At 45.2% G+C, this 15145-nt stretch overlaps 3 pseudogenes; 2 read left to right on the forward strand and 1 right to left on the reverse strand.

Moving 5' to 3' along the window:
- Positions 1-10964: 10964 nt before the first annotated feature.
- On the forward strand, positions 10965-11688 carry LOC120663029 (annotated as a pseudogene).
- Positions 11689-12242: 554 nt separating this feature from the next.
- Positions 12243-13269, forward strand: LOC120663030 (annotated as a pseudogene).
- Positions 13270-13295: 26 nt separating this feature from the next.
- Positions 13296-14103, reverse strand: LOC120663028 (annotated as a pseudogene).
- Positions 14104-15145: the final 1042 nt, after the last annotated feature.

Genomic DNA, 15145 nt, shown 5'->3' on the forward strand with positions numbered 1-15145 from the left:
TAGCTGGGATAGTGAGCGTGAAGAACACAAGGATTTATGCTGGTTCGATCGGAATGCTCTAAGTTCAGGTCGGCCACTCGCGTTATCACGCACAAGGCGCGTTATAACTAGGCAAGAGAGGAGGTCCCAAGTATATCTGTGTTCGTGTGTCTAAGAACTGAGGTGAGCTCAACAACTTGTCAACGGATGCAGTTGTGTAGAGAGCTCTGTCCCGGTCACGGGGTCCCGCCATCCCTTTTATATGTGGAAGAGATGGAACGTTACAAGCAGGAAGAGATAGAAAAGGTGCAACTTATAGACGGGGTTGTCGTACTTCGTCGTGCGTGATTGGGGGGGAGGGGGGGAGGGGGCGTCATGAAATTAAGGGTATGTTTATATCACTTTGCCAAAAAAATTTGAAAGAGAATCTTGCAAATTTAGAGTATTAAATAAAATCTATTTACAATTTTTTTTGCACGGATGGGTTGTAAATCGCGAGACGAATCTAATGAGCCTAATTAAGCCATGATTAATCCATAATTAGCATATGGTTACTATAACATCACTGTTGCAAATCATGGATTAAGTAGGCTCATTAGATTCATCTCACGATTTACAATCTATCCGTGCAAAAAAATTTGTAAATAGATTTTATTTAATATTACATGCATGTGTCCAAACATTCAAAAGTGACGTTTTTGGGTGTAAAATTTTGGGATCTAAACACAGCCTAAAGCCACTGCCATGGGCATCCATTGTGATGACGATGATTCTCCAACCTCAGCAAGAATCATGAGTTCATTATCTAAATACCAAGCACATAGACGTGCAGTAGAAGCACAGCCTCAAAAGTCTCGACCTTCAACCACAGCACTGTTATATATGTCAATGCACCTATTGTCTCAAATGGACTTAAGGAGCATTAACAGATTGAGAACCTGCTACCATGGAGATGAGCATACTTCTAAAGTCTGAGTGCTGAGTTCATCGGCATCAACGGAGCAACACCATGTTGGTGGGTCGTGGACTCAATCCATATTCCACAAACCATTACACCAAGCGCGACATGCTGGCCTACATGTCCAAAGACATCGCGAGAACGATAGTTTGGTGGAGTGGGGCAAGCAATAATATCAAAATAGTCGTGCAGATGATCTCCACTTTCACTCTCAGAGCTTATAAATTACTCACATTAATCGAAAAAATAGAAATTACCACACTACCATTATGATAAATATTAATGTAAAATATCTTACACCTAACTAAAAATAAATCCAAGGGCATTATGAAAAATTAATCTAAAATATCATTCATCTATGTGCAAATTAGAAACATACTATTAATTAGAAAATTAAATAATAAACAATTATTCAATCAGGCTAGAAGGAAAATAAAAATATTTATATGAAGAATATAGTAATAAAACTTAATCAAGCAAGATCTTAGTATTTACCCAACAAAAGGAGTCTCCATGATCTCTCTCAAGACCTATAAATTACCATGTTAATCATAGAAATTAGAAAAAATAACAACCATTGGTTTTTATGGGTATGTTTGAGATTGATTTGTGATATGATGGCAACATAGATTATCATGTATATTTTAACGGAGTCATGATAGAATATCCTATGGAGATAGATCATGTACGTGTTTGAGTTCACTAGGACTCCAGGAGATACTGTATATTTGAATGGATCAAAATAGAATATCCTATGTATTAGATATAGCGAGATAGATTATGTCGTGTATTTGAATTGACCACGAGGACTCCAGGAGATATAACAAAACATCAAATATGGAAATAAATGATTACTTTACCATGTTGGAATAGAATCTAATAAACACTAGGTAATCATGAATCGTGATGCAAAGCAAGCAGATCATAACAGCAGGAAGAGCTTCCAAGGCCGGGTTCCCACGGGTCATGCAGAGAGACGCCGTCGCCATTATCAGTGAGTCCGGTGATCGCATCATATCAAATTTGCAGCTGCAGAAGTTGTACCAGGCAGCCAGCTCAGGCTTAAGAGGAGCAAACCATCACCCTCAAGGACTCCGGGAAGCTGACGTAGTAGCCACCGGATGCAAACAAGCTCCGGAGAAGCTAGCGTGATGACAAATAGCCGAAGATGGAACTCTAGATCTCTCTAGAGGACGAAGAACTGCAAGGTAATATCTAATTAGGTTCCGTGCAACAAACAACGCGGAAGCAGAGTTTCAGCAAATAGCCGGAAACCTGTACTAGATCACTGCCGGCAGCTAGCTTCTCCAACATCAATCAAGATTGCTCCAGGGATGAGATCATGAGAGAGAGAGGGGGGGGGGTGGGGCGGGAGGATGGAGGGAGGATCATTAGGATAACGCAACAATTAACCGTGAACGCAAGTGGCTAGCACAGGATCGGGTCAAGGAGGTGTTGCAATTTTTATGCTTCAAAGGCATCGATCAACGACTAAACGCGCGTGCACGTCATGCAGCCCCCTGAAGCATCTCCACTCACACAGGAAGTTGTGTGTTGGGCCCTAGCCAGCTATGCTAATTATTGCAGCATAAATAAGTTCAATATTCACAACTCCAAAAGCCATGAGCAGGGAGTTACAACAGATACAGTCAAAGCCTCAAAGGTAAGCACGTTGGATCAAATGACCAGCACTTTTCACTGTTTATCATTCATTTGTCTTTCTTGGTTCTAATAAAAACATTATCTTTTCATGAACACCGCATGCTCACAACGTTGAAAATTCAGACTAATCTGATACATTTTCGTCGTTCCAGCAGCATCCGCCTCTACCTACCCTGAATAACCCAAGCATGGTAACTTTGCTTATGTTGTCTTTTCAGTTGCAGGGCAAAGGATATTTGCTGAGTGATTACTTTAAACTATCATGAGCTACTACTCCAGAATAGTTAGTACTAACTCATACATATTATGGTGTTTAAGCAAGATCTCAAAAGGCCGGGCAAGAAGGTGTAGATTACCAAATATTCAATTAAGCTCCATTGGGTCAGGCTGAGGTATGCACATCAGAACTCATATTTTTTGTTGTTACTACACATCTTATCTTCATCTTGACTGTATGTACCAACGGTATACAAGTTTGTTTATATAATAAACTATTTCCTTAATTAAAATAGAACCTTACAAATCCAAAATACAATAACATAACAGAAAGTACTAATCCAAGCAGGTGCGGAGGGCACCGGCAGCGCAGGTTGCGCTGGGAAGCAGGTGATGGGGGCAGGGATGGAGGTGGCGTCGGGAGGTGGAGGGGGCCGAGAGCGAAGGAGACGCCAAAATGCACGTGGATACAGGGCTGGCCATGCGGAGGAGGAGAAGGAGAGGGCGATTGGATTAAGGGTAATACTACCTACAAGTCAAAAAAAACATTTTGGCATTGACACAATCCTCATAACTTTGATTACTACAACAATACACTTTAATAAAACTAAATTATTTTAAATTAACATTAAAAAAACAAACTTACAACTATCTCAAAATGATATCTAATTCAAACCTAGAGGGGGTATAAAAAAAATACAATTTGATTCTCAAAACACAACTTTGAGTCTTTGAGTACTACTTTTATCTAAAAATATCAAAACATTATAAAAGGTAAATTTTTATAAAATTACAAGTAAAAAAATTACTTATATATATATATTAATATATTCACACTCAAAACCTCAAAATTATTTTATAATCAACATTAAAACAACAAACTTAGAACAATCTCAAAACTTGAGGGAATATGAAAATATAAACCTAATTATTATATGGAGACAAAATGACTCATCAAAATCGAGGTAACACTTTAACACATCTTGATTTTCCTAAAAGCATATTGCTTTATGAGAGCCAACATAAAAAAAGGTTGTAACCTAATAGATACTTACATCTAGCCGCACGAGTAATAAATAGAAACAATTAAAAAAAAGGTAATGTTAGAAATAGGAACACCTAGCCGCGCAAATGCGTGGGTGGCCTTCCTAGTTCAATCTAGTACGAGAGGAACCGTTGATTCACACAATTGGTCATCGCGCTTGGTTGAAATGCCAGTGGCGCGAAGCTACCGTGTGTCGGATTATGACTGAACACCTCTGAGTCAGAATCCAAGCTACCAACCGGCGCCTGTGCCTGCCGCTCGCCCCGACCCACATTAGGGCGTTCGCGCCCCAAGGGCCCGTGCCATTGGCTCAGCCTGTCCGGCCGATGTACCGTGGCAGGCCGCCATGAAGCTCCCTTCTTCACGGGCGGCGGGTTGAATCCTTTGCGGACGACTTAAATACGCGACGGGGCATTGTAAGTGGTAGAGTGGCCTTGCTGCCACGATCCACTGAGATCCAGCTGTAACACCCAAAATCATTTTTAAAAAAATTAAATGTTTTAATTTCAAAAAGACCTTTTTGCCTTGTTTAAAAAAATGTATCTTTTGCTTGTGTTAAAAAAACAAACATATCTCTCTCCCTCTTTCTTTTCCAGCCCAGCCCAAACCCTCTTTTCCCCCTCCCTCCCTTTTTCTCCCGCACAGCCCACCTGGCCCAACTCACCTCCCTCCTGCTCTCTCTCACCACCAGGTGGGGCCCGCATGTCGGACCCCTCTTCTTCCTTCGGCTGCCCAGCTCCCCACCGCCGCGCGCACTGCCGCCCGCTCGAGTGCACGCACCCGCTCGCCTCCAACTCCACCTGAGCCCGCCTTGATGCCACCATCAGTGCCGCCACCATCCCCTCGCCTCCTCCCCTCCCTCGGTCGTAACCGTTGCCGCCATTATGGCCATCAAGACCGGCCATCGAGCTCCATTGCCCCTTCTCTTTCCCGGCCTTCCTGCTCCCTCTCTTGCCCTATAAATGGCACACCCGGGCTCTTGCCTCGCTCCTTTCCCTGCTCCCGGACCTTACGTCCCCTTTCTCTACCCCATAGCGCCGCCGCACGCCGCGTCCGGAGTGCCGTCGTCGTCGATCTCCCGCTCCGTCGTGCCCCGTCGACTTTTAGCCACCTCTGGAGCTGCGCGCCATGGTGAGGATGCCCCCAGTCTCTTTTCCCCTCTTTCTCCCACACCAGCGCCACAGCAATTCCTTGCCGGAGCACACCTTCCGCCCCTCACCGCCGTGAGCTCCACTCCGGCCACCGCAGCGCCACCCCGACAACCAAGTCCAGACGGCCGATTCCGGCCATCCGCCGCCGCGCCGCTCGCCGCGTACGTGAGAGGACCTTGATGTCGCCTAGAGGGGCGTGAATAGGCGCACCGACAGATTTTCACTCAAGCGCAGCGGATTAAATTGACTGTCTGCCAAACCCGGAACTTCCGGGTTTCAAATCCGGAACTTCCGGATTTGGGCTAGACAGTAGGTGAACTCGGAACTTCCGGGTTTGTCAATCTGAAACTTCCGAGTTCACTCAGAATAGAGTGAACACAATAAAAGTAGTACTAGTTAATGAATATAAATTCAAACCCCAATTGTAGAGTCTGCTCATTGAAGTTCCTTAAGCAGGTTCACACAGATCCAGCATGCACAAAGCAACAATCTCTCCAAGACACAAGTGTTTAATGGAAAGCTCCTCAAATCCTAGTCTCCGTTGAGGAAGCTTATATCGACCCCAAGGTCAAGCTATCTCCTCCTTCCACTATGTGATCATACGCCCTTGTGGCACAAGATCGGTGCTGCAACAAACTTGCCGCTGCTTACCACAATCTTTGGGAGCTAGCCGGCGACACCTAGCCATCTAGGAGGCTTCACCTCCAAGAGTAACAAATGCGAACCACACAAATCACGGTTAAGCTCAAGTGCTCAAGGTTTGCTGTGCTCTTTATCGCTCTCAAGCATTCACTCACTCAACCCAACTCAAGGATATAATCTAATCACACTATCTCACAAAGAGAGGTTGGGGAGAGCTCAACTATGACTACCAAACTTCTTGGGACGACCAGCAATGAACAGAATAAAGCCTGAAACAGCAGCCCACCAAGGAGGGGGCTAAGGGGTATAAATAGCTAGTCCCAACAAAACTAGCCGTTATGTGACAGTTAGAACCCGGAACTTCCGGATCCTATAACCCGGAACCTTCGGGTTTTCAAACCAACTAGCCATTAGTGCTATAGGTGCCAAATCCGGAACTTCCGGATTTGCCCTGGCAGCAAAGCTAAACTGTGCACGTGAGGCTTTTGTGTCTCTTACAACTCACTAGGGTTATTTGAGCACTGAGACTAAACCAAAGACCATTGTGATGCATCCCTCTTGATAGTACGGCATACCTAAACTCAAGATCAAAGATAAATTATATTTCAACTTCTTGAGCTTCTCATTTTCACCTTATGCCGTGCCTTGATCAATCACAATTTGAGGATTGCATCCAACTTGGCTTCTTTACTTTGAGCATGTCTTCCTTGAGCTAGTGACCTTGAACTTTATTCTTTGAATGAAATCCACTTCTAGTTCAAGTCATCGTCTTTACAATAAGATTCTAGAAAGATTGATACTTGCCAACATGAACACCACACATGATCAAGATTCTTCAAGTTGAACCCAAAGAACATTTCGTCACCCTAGCATCGGTTCCTCGGCACAACCACAATTGTTCTTCTCCAAGCTTAGTTCCTAGAAACACATTATCGAATTCCAACTCTTCATCCTTGCATCATATATAGCTTCACATATGCTTGTATCACATTTAACTCATAATGAAATCCATTTTGATTCACAAGCAATTATTCTTCTCTAATGAATGACACTTGTCAATATAAAATTCTCTATGTCTCTTAGAATTCTTGGACTAGATCATTATCGGTTTTTTTGCTCATGCCAAGCCTTTGCTTACAGAGCCTCTAGAAACACGCCTTTCGATCCCATCCATTTATTCTCAAGAGCCCTCTTGAACTCACATTGATTTTGCCATTATAATGAACATCATTTCTTTCATGCTTGCTTGATCATCAACTATCTCATGTATTTCTTGTGACAAGTTTCTCCAAATGTGAGACTATGCCTAAGCATACACCTTTGTCTTATTCACAATACCTTGACTTGTCACTTTGAGTACCACATATATCAACAAGCTTTATTTGGATATACGAATAAATTCTTCATCGTTGATTCATATCTCAATTTATATGATAACCGTTGCTTGTTAATATTCTCATACTAGAACATGTTATAGCATTCATCTTGTCATATGAGCCTTATCTTGAACATTAATATATTACATCACACAGATTACAATTATGATAATCAATTTCTGCTCATATACTTAACAAGATAGTTAGTCCTTTAATCGTGGTGTCAATCAATCCACCAAAACACACTAGGGGCCTAGATGCACTTTCAGTACACCGCGAGTTCGCCCACGCGAGCCGAGCCAAGCCACTAGTGCCGCCCGCCCGAGCCGCGTGTGCGGGAGAGCTGCCCAGCACCGCCCCGAGCCTCTCGCCTGAGCCGTCGCCAGGGCTGAGCCTTTGAGCCGAGCCGACAAGCCGTCCTCCGCACCGTCGGATCTCGAACCGACAGGTCAGATTCAATCAAATCCAAGTCAATACCCTTGGATATCGGTCAACCCTTAGCACTTTTGCAAAAAGGCCCTTGGGTTTTTTGATAATCAACCCGCAGTCCATCCCAGTTCAAAAGTCATTACAAACAAGTCCATTTCTTTCTGTTTTCACCCCTACACTTCTACAAAATCCAACCCACCATCCAAGGACCCCTATTTAGCAAGCTAATCCCTAATGTTTAGGTTTAATTTTATACTAGCCCCTGGCTTCTTTAGATCTAGCCCCTGGAAGTTCCGTTTCTTCTAAAAAGCCCCTGGAACCTTGCTTTAGCCATATCTTTCTCGTTTTAACTCCGATTTCAGCGATCCTTACGCTCACACAATCCTCGCAAGGCGTACAACAGCTTTATCACCATTCCTTCTCTGTTTTTCTGTTTTATGTATTGTTCCTTATTTTGTGCATGTTTTGCTTGTGTGATCGTGTAGATGACATGCCGTTCGAGGGAAATCAAGAGCAGCAGTTCGAAGAAAAGCATGATAATTCACTTTACTTTATTACTGAGTTGCATAAATTTGATGGGACACCTATTAAGTACTTTATCAAGTCTTTTACCCCAAAACCTTGAACACCGGATTTAATGTATCTGTTGGGTAGAAATGCTTATGTTCTTAACATTGGGAATTGTGATATCATAATATTTTGAGAAATGTTAATCATGCTTTATTCATGCTGTTATATTGTGGTTAATTACAAGATTATATGACTTTAATTGGAACATGGAGAACCACCCAGGAAAACAGTAGAACCACAAGAACCACATGGCTCTGGTCTTGGCTGATTAATTAGAGACTCTAGTTTGAAGCGGTCTTACTGAAAGGGCAAGAGGGGCAGCGGTTGACAGGATATAACCTGGTCCTCTTGGGAAGTGGGCTTTGCTAAGACACTATGCCCATTAGGTAGGTTTATGCTCTGCTACTGCTCCGGAAACCATAGCGGACTACTTCTTACTAGGGAATCTTTGTAAAGGACTTGTCGCATCCCTATGCAATCACACCTCGGAAGTGTGGTATTGTGCCTGATCAGCACAGTGTGGTTGGGTCCAAAGTTCTTTTGAACTTTTACGCAACTTTTGGTGAAAGTGTACAACCTCTGCAGACTGTAAAACTGATATATCAGCCGTGCTCACAATCAAGAGCGGCCTGGACCCTCACATGATAATCGAACTTGAAGAATAATTTAATCTGTGGTGCTATGGCTTTATAATGTTGGATCCTTTATGTTTATATGCTTAAGTGGGTTGGTATAAACTTACATCTAGTAATTAGGTGCTTGCTAATAAAATTTGACCAACTAAAATGCCGCTCGCGCCGCCCCCGTCCTTGAGTAACCGCTCGCGCGCGAGAGAGGGAGGTAGAGAGAGGCCGGCCTTGAGCGGCGCGGGAAGGTAGAGAGAAAGAGGGAGGGAGGGAGAGATAAAGAGAAGGAGGAAGGGGAGAAAGAGACCGTGCTGGCTCCGCCCGCCGGCCGCTGCACTGAAGGCTGCACGGGCCGGATCCGCCACCGCACTGGCCATTGCGGGAGAAAGAGAGGGGGGAGAGAGAGAGAGTGAGCGAGAGAGATTGGTTAGGGTTTCGCTGGGGTATGGGTTTTTAATGGGCTCGGCCCATTAACTGAGGCGTGCTGTTGTAAATGGACCGCCTCTGAAAATATGACGATTAACAGAGGCGGTCACGTTAAAGTTGACCGCCTCTGTTAATCGATTTTCTGAGGTTAATAAGAAATGATCGCCTCTGTTAGTGCTGGGCATTAACAGAGGTGGTTATTTTTTGTGCCCGCGTTAGAGCTTTTAAAAAAGTCGCTGTTAATCAGTTTTTGTAGTAGTGAGACATAAACTAGAATGATGAATCAACTATCATGATTAAACTTGGGCTTAAGATCGAATGGACACAGTTTTGTTGATGATGTGGCGCAATGTGAGTTGAGAGAAATCAAAGTTAATGATGCTTAGTGGGGAGCTTCTATATAGGTTTTATAGATTATAGTGTTCAAAGCACTATTGTTTCTTTACAACAAGATCTTGATGGTAAAACCACACTTGTGTTTGGATGATACTCTCTCTAAATCCTTTTTTTATTCAGTGGAACAAATATCTCATGTTCAAAGTAAAAACTGTTCTATCCTAAAAAAAATTACTGATGTTTAGAACAAATGCTTCACGATCAAATAAAAACTGTTCTAGCTTCACAAGAAAGTTTTCCAATAATTAGAAAAATAAGAAACTATCCATGATGGATCTTATTTTGTTGCATGTAACACAAAGTTGAAACATATGTAAAAGCGGGCCTAAGTTTAAGAGAAGAACGAATTTGAAGTTTAAAAAATGATCTATACACTTTGATTATTATTGACATTTGTATGCACATAACAGCAAAACAAGGAAGGACCCGACTACATCGAGAGGGCTCACGATTTAGACACTGAGGGAGAGCCCCCTATCATCTTCTCTTCCCGCCCCTCCGCCCCCTCCATCCACCCCCGCCGCAGACCTCCCCCTCGCCAGCGTCACCTCCGATGCCGGCGAGGACCACCGCTCCAACGGTCCAACCCCTCCCCATCCCCTCCAACCCCATCGGCCTCCACCGCTCATCCTCGCCGCTGTCCACCTCCTTCCCACCCCGCCACAGACCTCACACTCGCTGGCATCACCTCCGATGCCCGCAAGGACCGCCGCTCCAATTCTCTCCCTCCCCTCCCCTCCCTTTCACTCCAACCCCGTCCCTCCACCGCTCGCCCCCGCCGCCGCTAACCCTACCCACCGGGGGTCCTCCACCACCCTGTCGGTGGTGCCGGTGGTGCTGGCCTTGCCGCTCATGCCCGCCTCCTCCGCCGGGCCGGCTACTGCCCACGACCATTTCTCTAAAGCCACCGGCCATGGAAACTCCTCAACCCCGAACCACTGCCACCGCGCTCGGCGGCGACCCACCACTGGCCGCTTCACCCACAACCCACGCCGACTGTTCCACCCACCTCCCACCGAGCTACTTCCTCTGATTGGTTACTTTTTGTATCTCGGTTGATACTTTACGTTGTTGTAATGGGAGGGGATCTCGATTTGGCTCTAAATCCAGAGGTCTCTTGTTGTAGCATTATTCCGCTATACTTTATTTTTTAAACCTCTGCCATACTTTTCTTTATACCTTATTTTATATGAGAGAATGAAGTGGATTTATTTCACTTATTACTTCATGCATCCTAAAATATAAGTAAGTTTGTTCTAGGTCAAACTATTCTAACTAAGTTTATAGAAAATATAAGAGAAGTTGTAGGATAATTGTTGAGAAACCTCGATGAAGTTGAAAAAGGATAGGAGAAGGTAGGAAGAAAAAAGTACTGGATAAAGACAGAACTCCTTAAAATATCTGGGTGTTCCTAGATATGCCAACACCAATTTTTTTACATAACCTATTTGAAATGTTAAACTTTTCACAGGCAATAATTTATTTTTGGGAAAATCGTTCCCGCGGAACCAAAGCCCCAAACCAAAGAGGCAAAGTGGATAGAGCTCCACCACTCCACTCCAATGGCCGCCACTCTCCCGCACTCCCATCTCCGCCTCCACCTCCTGCTCCGCACCCCCGACCCCTCCTCCCGCCGCCGCCATCGCCTTCGCCTCCCCTCCCTCGTCGCCGCCTCGCGCCTCCAGAACCCCACCACTGCGACCCACCCGGTCCTCCCGCCCCAAGCACCAGCCCCCTCCGCCGCCCTCCTCGCCGCCGAGGGGGGCCTCCCTAGCGCCGCACCGGGAGCACCAATTCCCGGGCTCCGTCTCCACCCCAACAAGCTCCGCCGCTGCCGGTGGGCTCGCCGAGTCGGAGGATGCCATCCTGCGGCGCGCCCTGGAGGTGCGCCGCGCGGTGGCCACCGAGGTGCTCGTTTACTAACCCTTCTTGTTACTTTTGGAAGGTCTCTGATAACTACTGAGTTAGTTTAGATATTACATTCAGTTCCTTGACTTCTATTTTTCTAGTTGCTAACGAAATATCATTCTGGGTCACAGGTTCAATATCTCAAAGAGTTTGGTTTGAGCAACGAAGAACTTGGGAGGCTACTGGCTTTCAAGCCACAACTCATGGCCTGTAGCATTGAAGAAAGGTGGAAGCCTCTTGTGAAGTATCTGTATCACCTGAATGTTTCACGGGATGGCATGAAGCGAATGCTGCTGGTCCAACCTACAATATTCTGTCTTGATTTGGAGACAGTGATAGCACCAAAGGTAACTTCATACTTGCTTTGAAATATATTCGCGTCTTTTAGGTGTTATGCGCTTTTCAACTTCTGGTATTCACAGAAAACTATTATGATCATCTAAGCTCCTCCTTGAAAATATTTTGATTTGTGAGACTTCCTCTTTCAATCTCCAATAGGACTAAGTGTTTAATTATTTTCTGCACAGTGTGCTACTGGGGTTTATAGATCTTAATGCTCTGAAGTCTGGTAGTTTGACTCCTCTGCCTCTATGCAAACATCTGTTTCAGGTACAATTTCTACAAGATATTGGTGTAAGGAGTGATGCAATCGGCAATGTGCTTGTGAAGTTCCCTCCTGTATTAACTTATAGTCTGTACAAGAAAATACGCCAGTGGTGTGTTCTCATATCTTGTTATTGTTCGTTTTGGTTTCTGCAACTATTGCTTCAGTTTTTCTTGTTTTTACAATACTTGGTTTTTAGTAGAAAATTGTGTACAAAAATTTCGTTTTCTACTATTCTTTTCCTCTGTACATAAATTTTGTTTTTCTTATTTCATACATTAATTATATCCAGTAGGGCTTGTCCCTCCTGTTCCTTTTTTTTAAAAAAAAACTTTGGCAGCATATTTTCAGTTAAATGTGTTAGGTATAAATGGTGTGTTTGTTTCCAGATTTTTTTACTTTTACATATTCCTTCTACTATTCCATCTGTCTTACACGTGTGCAAACCAAAGGTTATATTCCTGTTGACAAAAGGTGGAGTAAAACAGGATGACATTGGAAAGGTTATTCCTCTGGATCCACAGCTCTTGGGCTGTAGTATTGCACACAAGCTGGAAGTTAGCGTCAAGTACTTCCGGTCACTGGGTATCTACCACTTTGTACTCGGTCAGATGGTTGCCGACTTTCCAGCACTTCTCAGCTACAACGTGGACATCCTAAAGCCAAAATACCAGTACTTGAGGCGTGTAATGGTGCGGCCACTGAAAGATACCAATACCACTGAAAGACCTCATCGAATTTCCACGGTGAGTTGGAGTTCATTGTTTGCATCTAAAACAAAGATACCAATACCTAACTGATGCTTTGCCTTTGTTGTCACCTTCACCCTTGTACCTCGCCGTTGGATGGTTTTCAGGTTCTTCAGTTACTCCCTGGAGGACAGGATAGAGCCTCGGCACCAAACATTAGTGGCCAACAGGATCAACATGAAGCTGTGGTACATGCTGACAGGATCTGATGAAGAATTTGCACAGAGGGTGCGGGAGGCCGTTGAGAGGAGAGCGAGATTCGAAGCTGGAAAAGGTGCTGTGGAGACATTTTCAGATGCTGCAGAGACATCCAAGGAAGAAGAAACTAAAGCAGCAGCAGCATACCAAAACAGCATAGAGGTAGATTAGATAGATGATGTATATGTAGTATTTCTGCAAAAATCCGAGCAAATCATGCATCCTTGCCATGTACATGTTCTGAAGGGGAAAAGAATTACAGGTATTTTAGATCTTTTTACTGTAGACCAGAATGTAAAACTACTATGCTTGTAATCTATGAAGAGTTAACAAAGATAAAATTATAGATATTCTCTCAGAGGTCAAAATAAAATCATATTGGTTAAAAAAGGTAAAATCATACATATACCATATACACAAATATGTGCATACATACAGAATTACAAAATTAACATTCAAACTTTACACAAGAATATGGATGAAACCATCACAAAAAAAGGAACACCGATTGACAACTGAAGACAACCATCTGGCTGGCCTGTGTGCCGAACTGAAGAGCACGATGTCTGCATCTGCATACGTCCATGATTTACATGGCTTGCTTAGGCCTTGGGTGGTGGTGCGAGGAAGGGGATTGTTGGCACGCCGGGGATGGACATGGACGGCATCGGTGGCAGCGTCACCTTCGGGATGCCAGGGACCGCCGGCATCGGCGGCAACGTCACCTTGGGCACGGCAGGCATGACGCCGGCAGGAACCGGTGGAAGTGCGGCGCCCGGCATGGCTAGTACTAAGGGCACCGTTGGCACGGTCACCGCGGGCACGGTAGGCACCGCAGGCACCAGCGGCGCGGTCACCATCACCACGGGCACCGCTGGCATCGGTGGCACGGTGACCGTGGGTACGGCAGGGATCTGTGGCACGGTGGGCACTGCCAGCACCGTCGGCTTTGGCACGGCCGGGATGGCAGCTGCAGGTGCTGCGGCGAGCACCGTGGTGTCGCAAGCCGGCGAGCCACGAGGCATGTGCCGCTGCCTAGGACTAGCATGAGTGCCACGACGATGGCCATTGCGGGGAGGCTCGAGGTGGAAGCCATTGGTGGGCTGGTGATTACTGCAATGGCAAAGGCGTAAGCTTTGGTTAGTAGGTTATTAGGTATGATTTTGTTGTGAACTTGTGATGCAGAATCGGGAGATATGCATGGTCGTCAATTTATAGTTCAAGATCGAACAATGGTGATCGATCATGAGCCATCACCTGGCATTTTGGTTGTTGAACAATGGTGATCGAACAATGCCTTCCCAGACATCGCAGGATGCATCGGTCGGTAAGCAGAGTGTTAGCATTGATCTCGCCAGCCCAACGGCTGGTCAACCCTTGATTAGCGCCCTGATCGGGGGCGCTCAACCAATCAAATCAATGGTTGTGGCCCCTGTCGCGCAGCGTCATATTAATAGAGAGGGTGGGGGCCAAGGGCTCGGTAATCAAAGTTCACCGTTGCCCCCCTAAACCCACCTACAGACCTAGCCCAATCCGATCTGGGAGGCGTTGCAAGCGACGGGGAAGCACCACGCCGCCTTCACCGCCGTCCACGACTACGCCGCCGTCGTCCCCGACCTCTGCGCCGGCGTTCCTGACTTCGGCATGGCGCACAACTCCGAGGCTGGCTCCTCCAAGAACTCCGCCGATGGTCTGCATCTCTAACTCTCTCTCTGTCCATTTCTAGTCGTAGCACAAGATCACCTTGTCGTACTCAAGTCAGTCAAGTCAGCACCCACTGATCTACTACCTAGCGATCCGTAAGGTTTAACACAGAGATGTGGGGATCAAGATGGTTTGATGACGTTGCGTCCATGGTTCTTCCACGGTTAGCTCACCATATCTTGCTGAACCTGGATTATTTTGCATGATTCAGCTCACTTTCTTCTCTAAGTCTGAACCCATTCCGTCATGACACAAGGCAGGTTTCTGGAAACATGCAAATGTGTTATACCCACATGCTGACATGCTGTTTGGAAATGGAATGGAAACAATGCAAATGCTGAAAGGGGGCAAACGAAAGAACAGAGAGCAGCTGCAAACCTTGAAATACAGGTTGCCAGGTGGCAAAACAAAAAAGAAACAAGAGCGGCATCACTTACACCCAAAAATTCGTGAGTGTAGAGGTCAGAACATTTTACTTCTTTATCTAAAAAAATAACCACCCAAAA

Source organism: Panicum virgatum, chromosome 2N (genome assembly GCF_016808335.1).
Source record: "Panicum virgatum strain AP13 chromosome 2N, P.virgatum_v5, whole genome shotgun sequence".
In the NCBI taxonomy this organism is placed as follows: Eukaryota; Viridiplantae; Streptophyta; class Magnoliopsida; order Poales; family Poaceae; genus Panicum; species Panicum virgatum.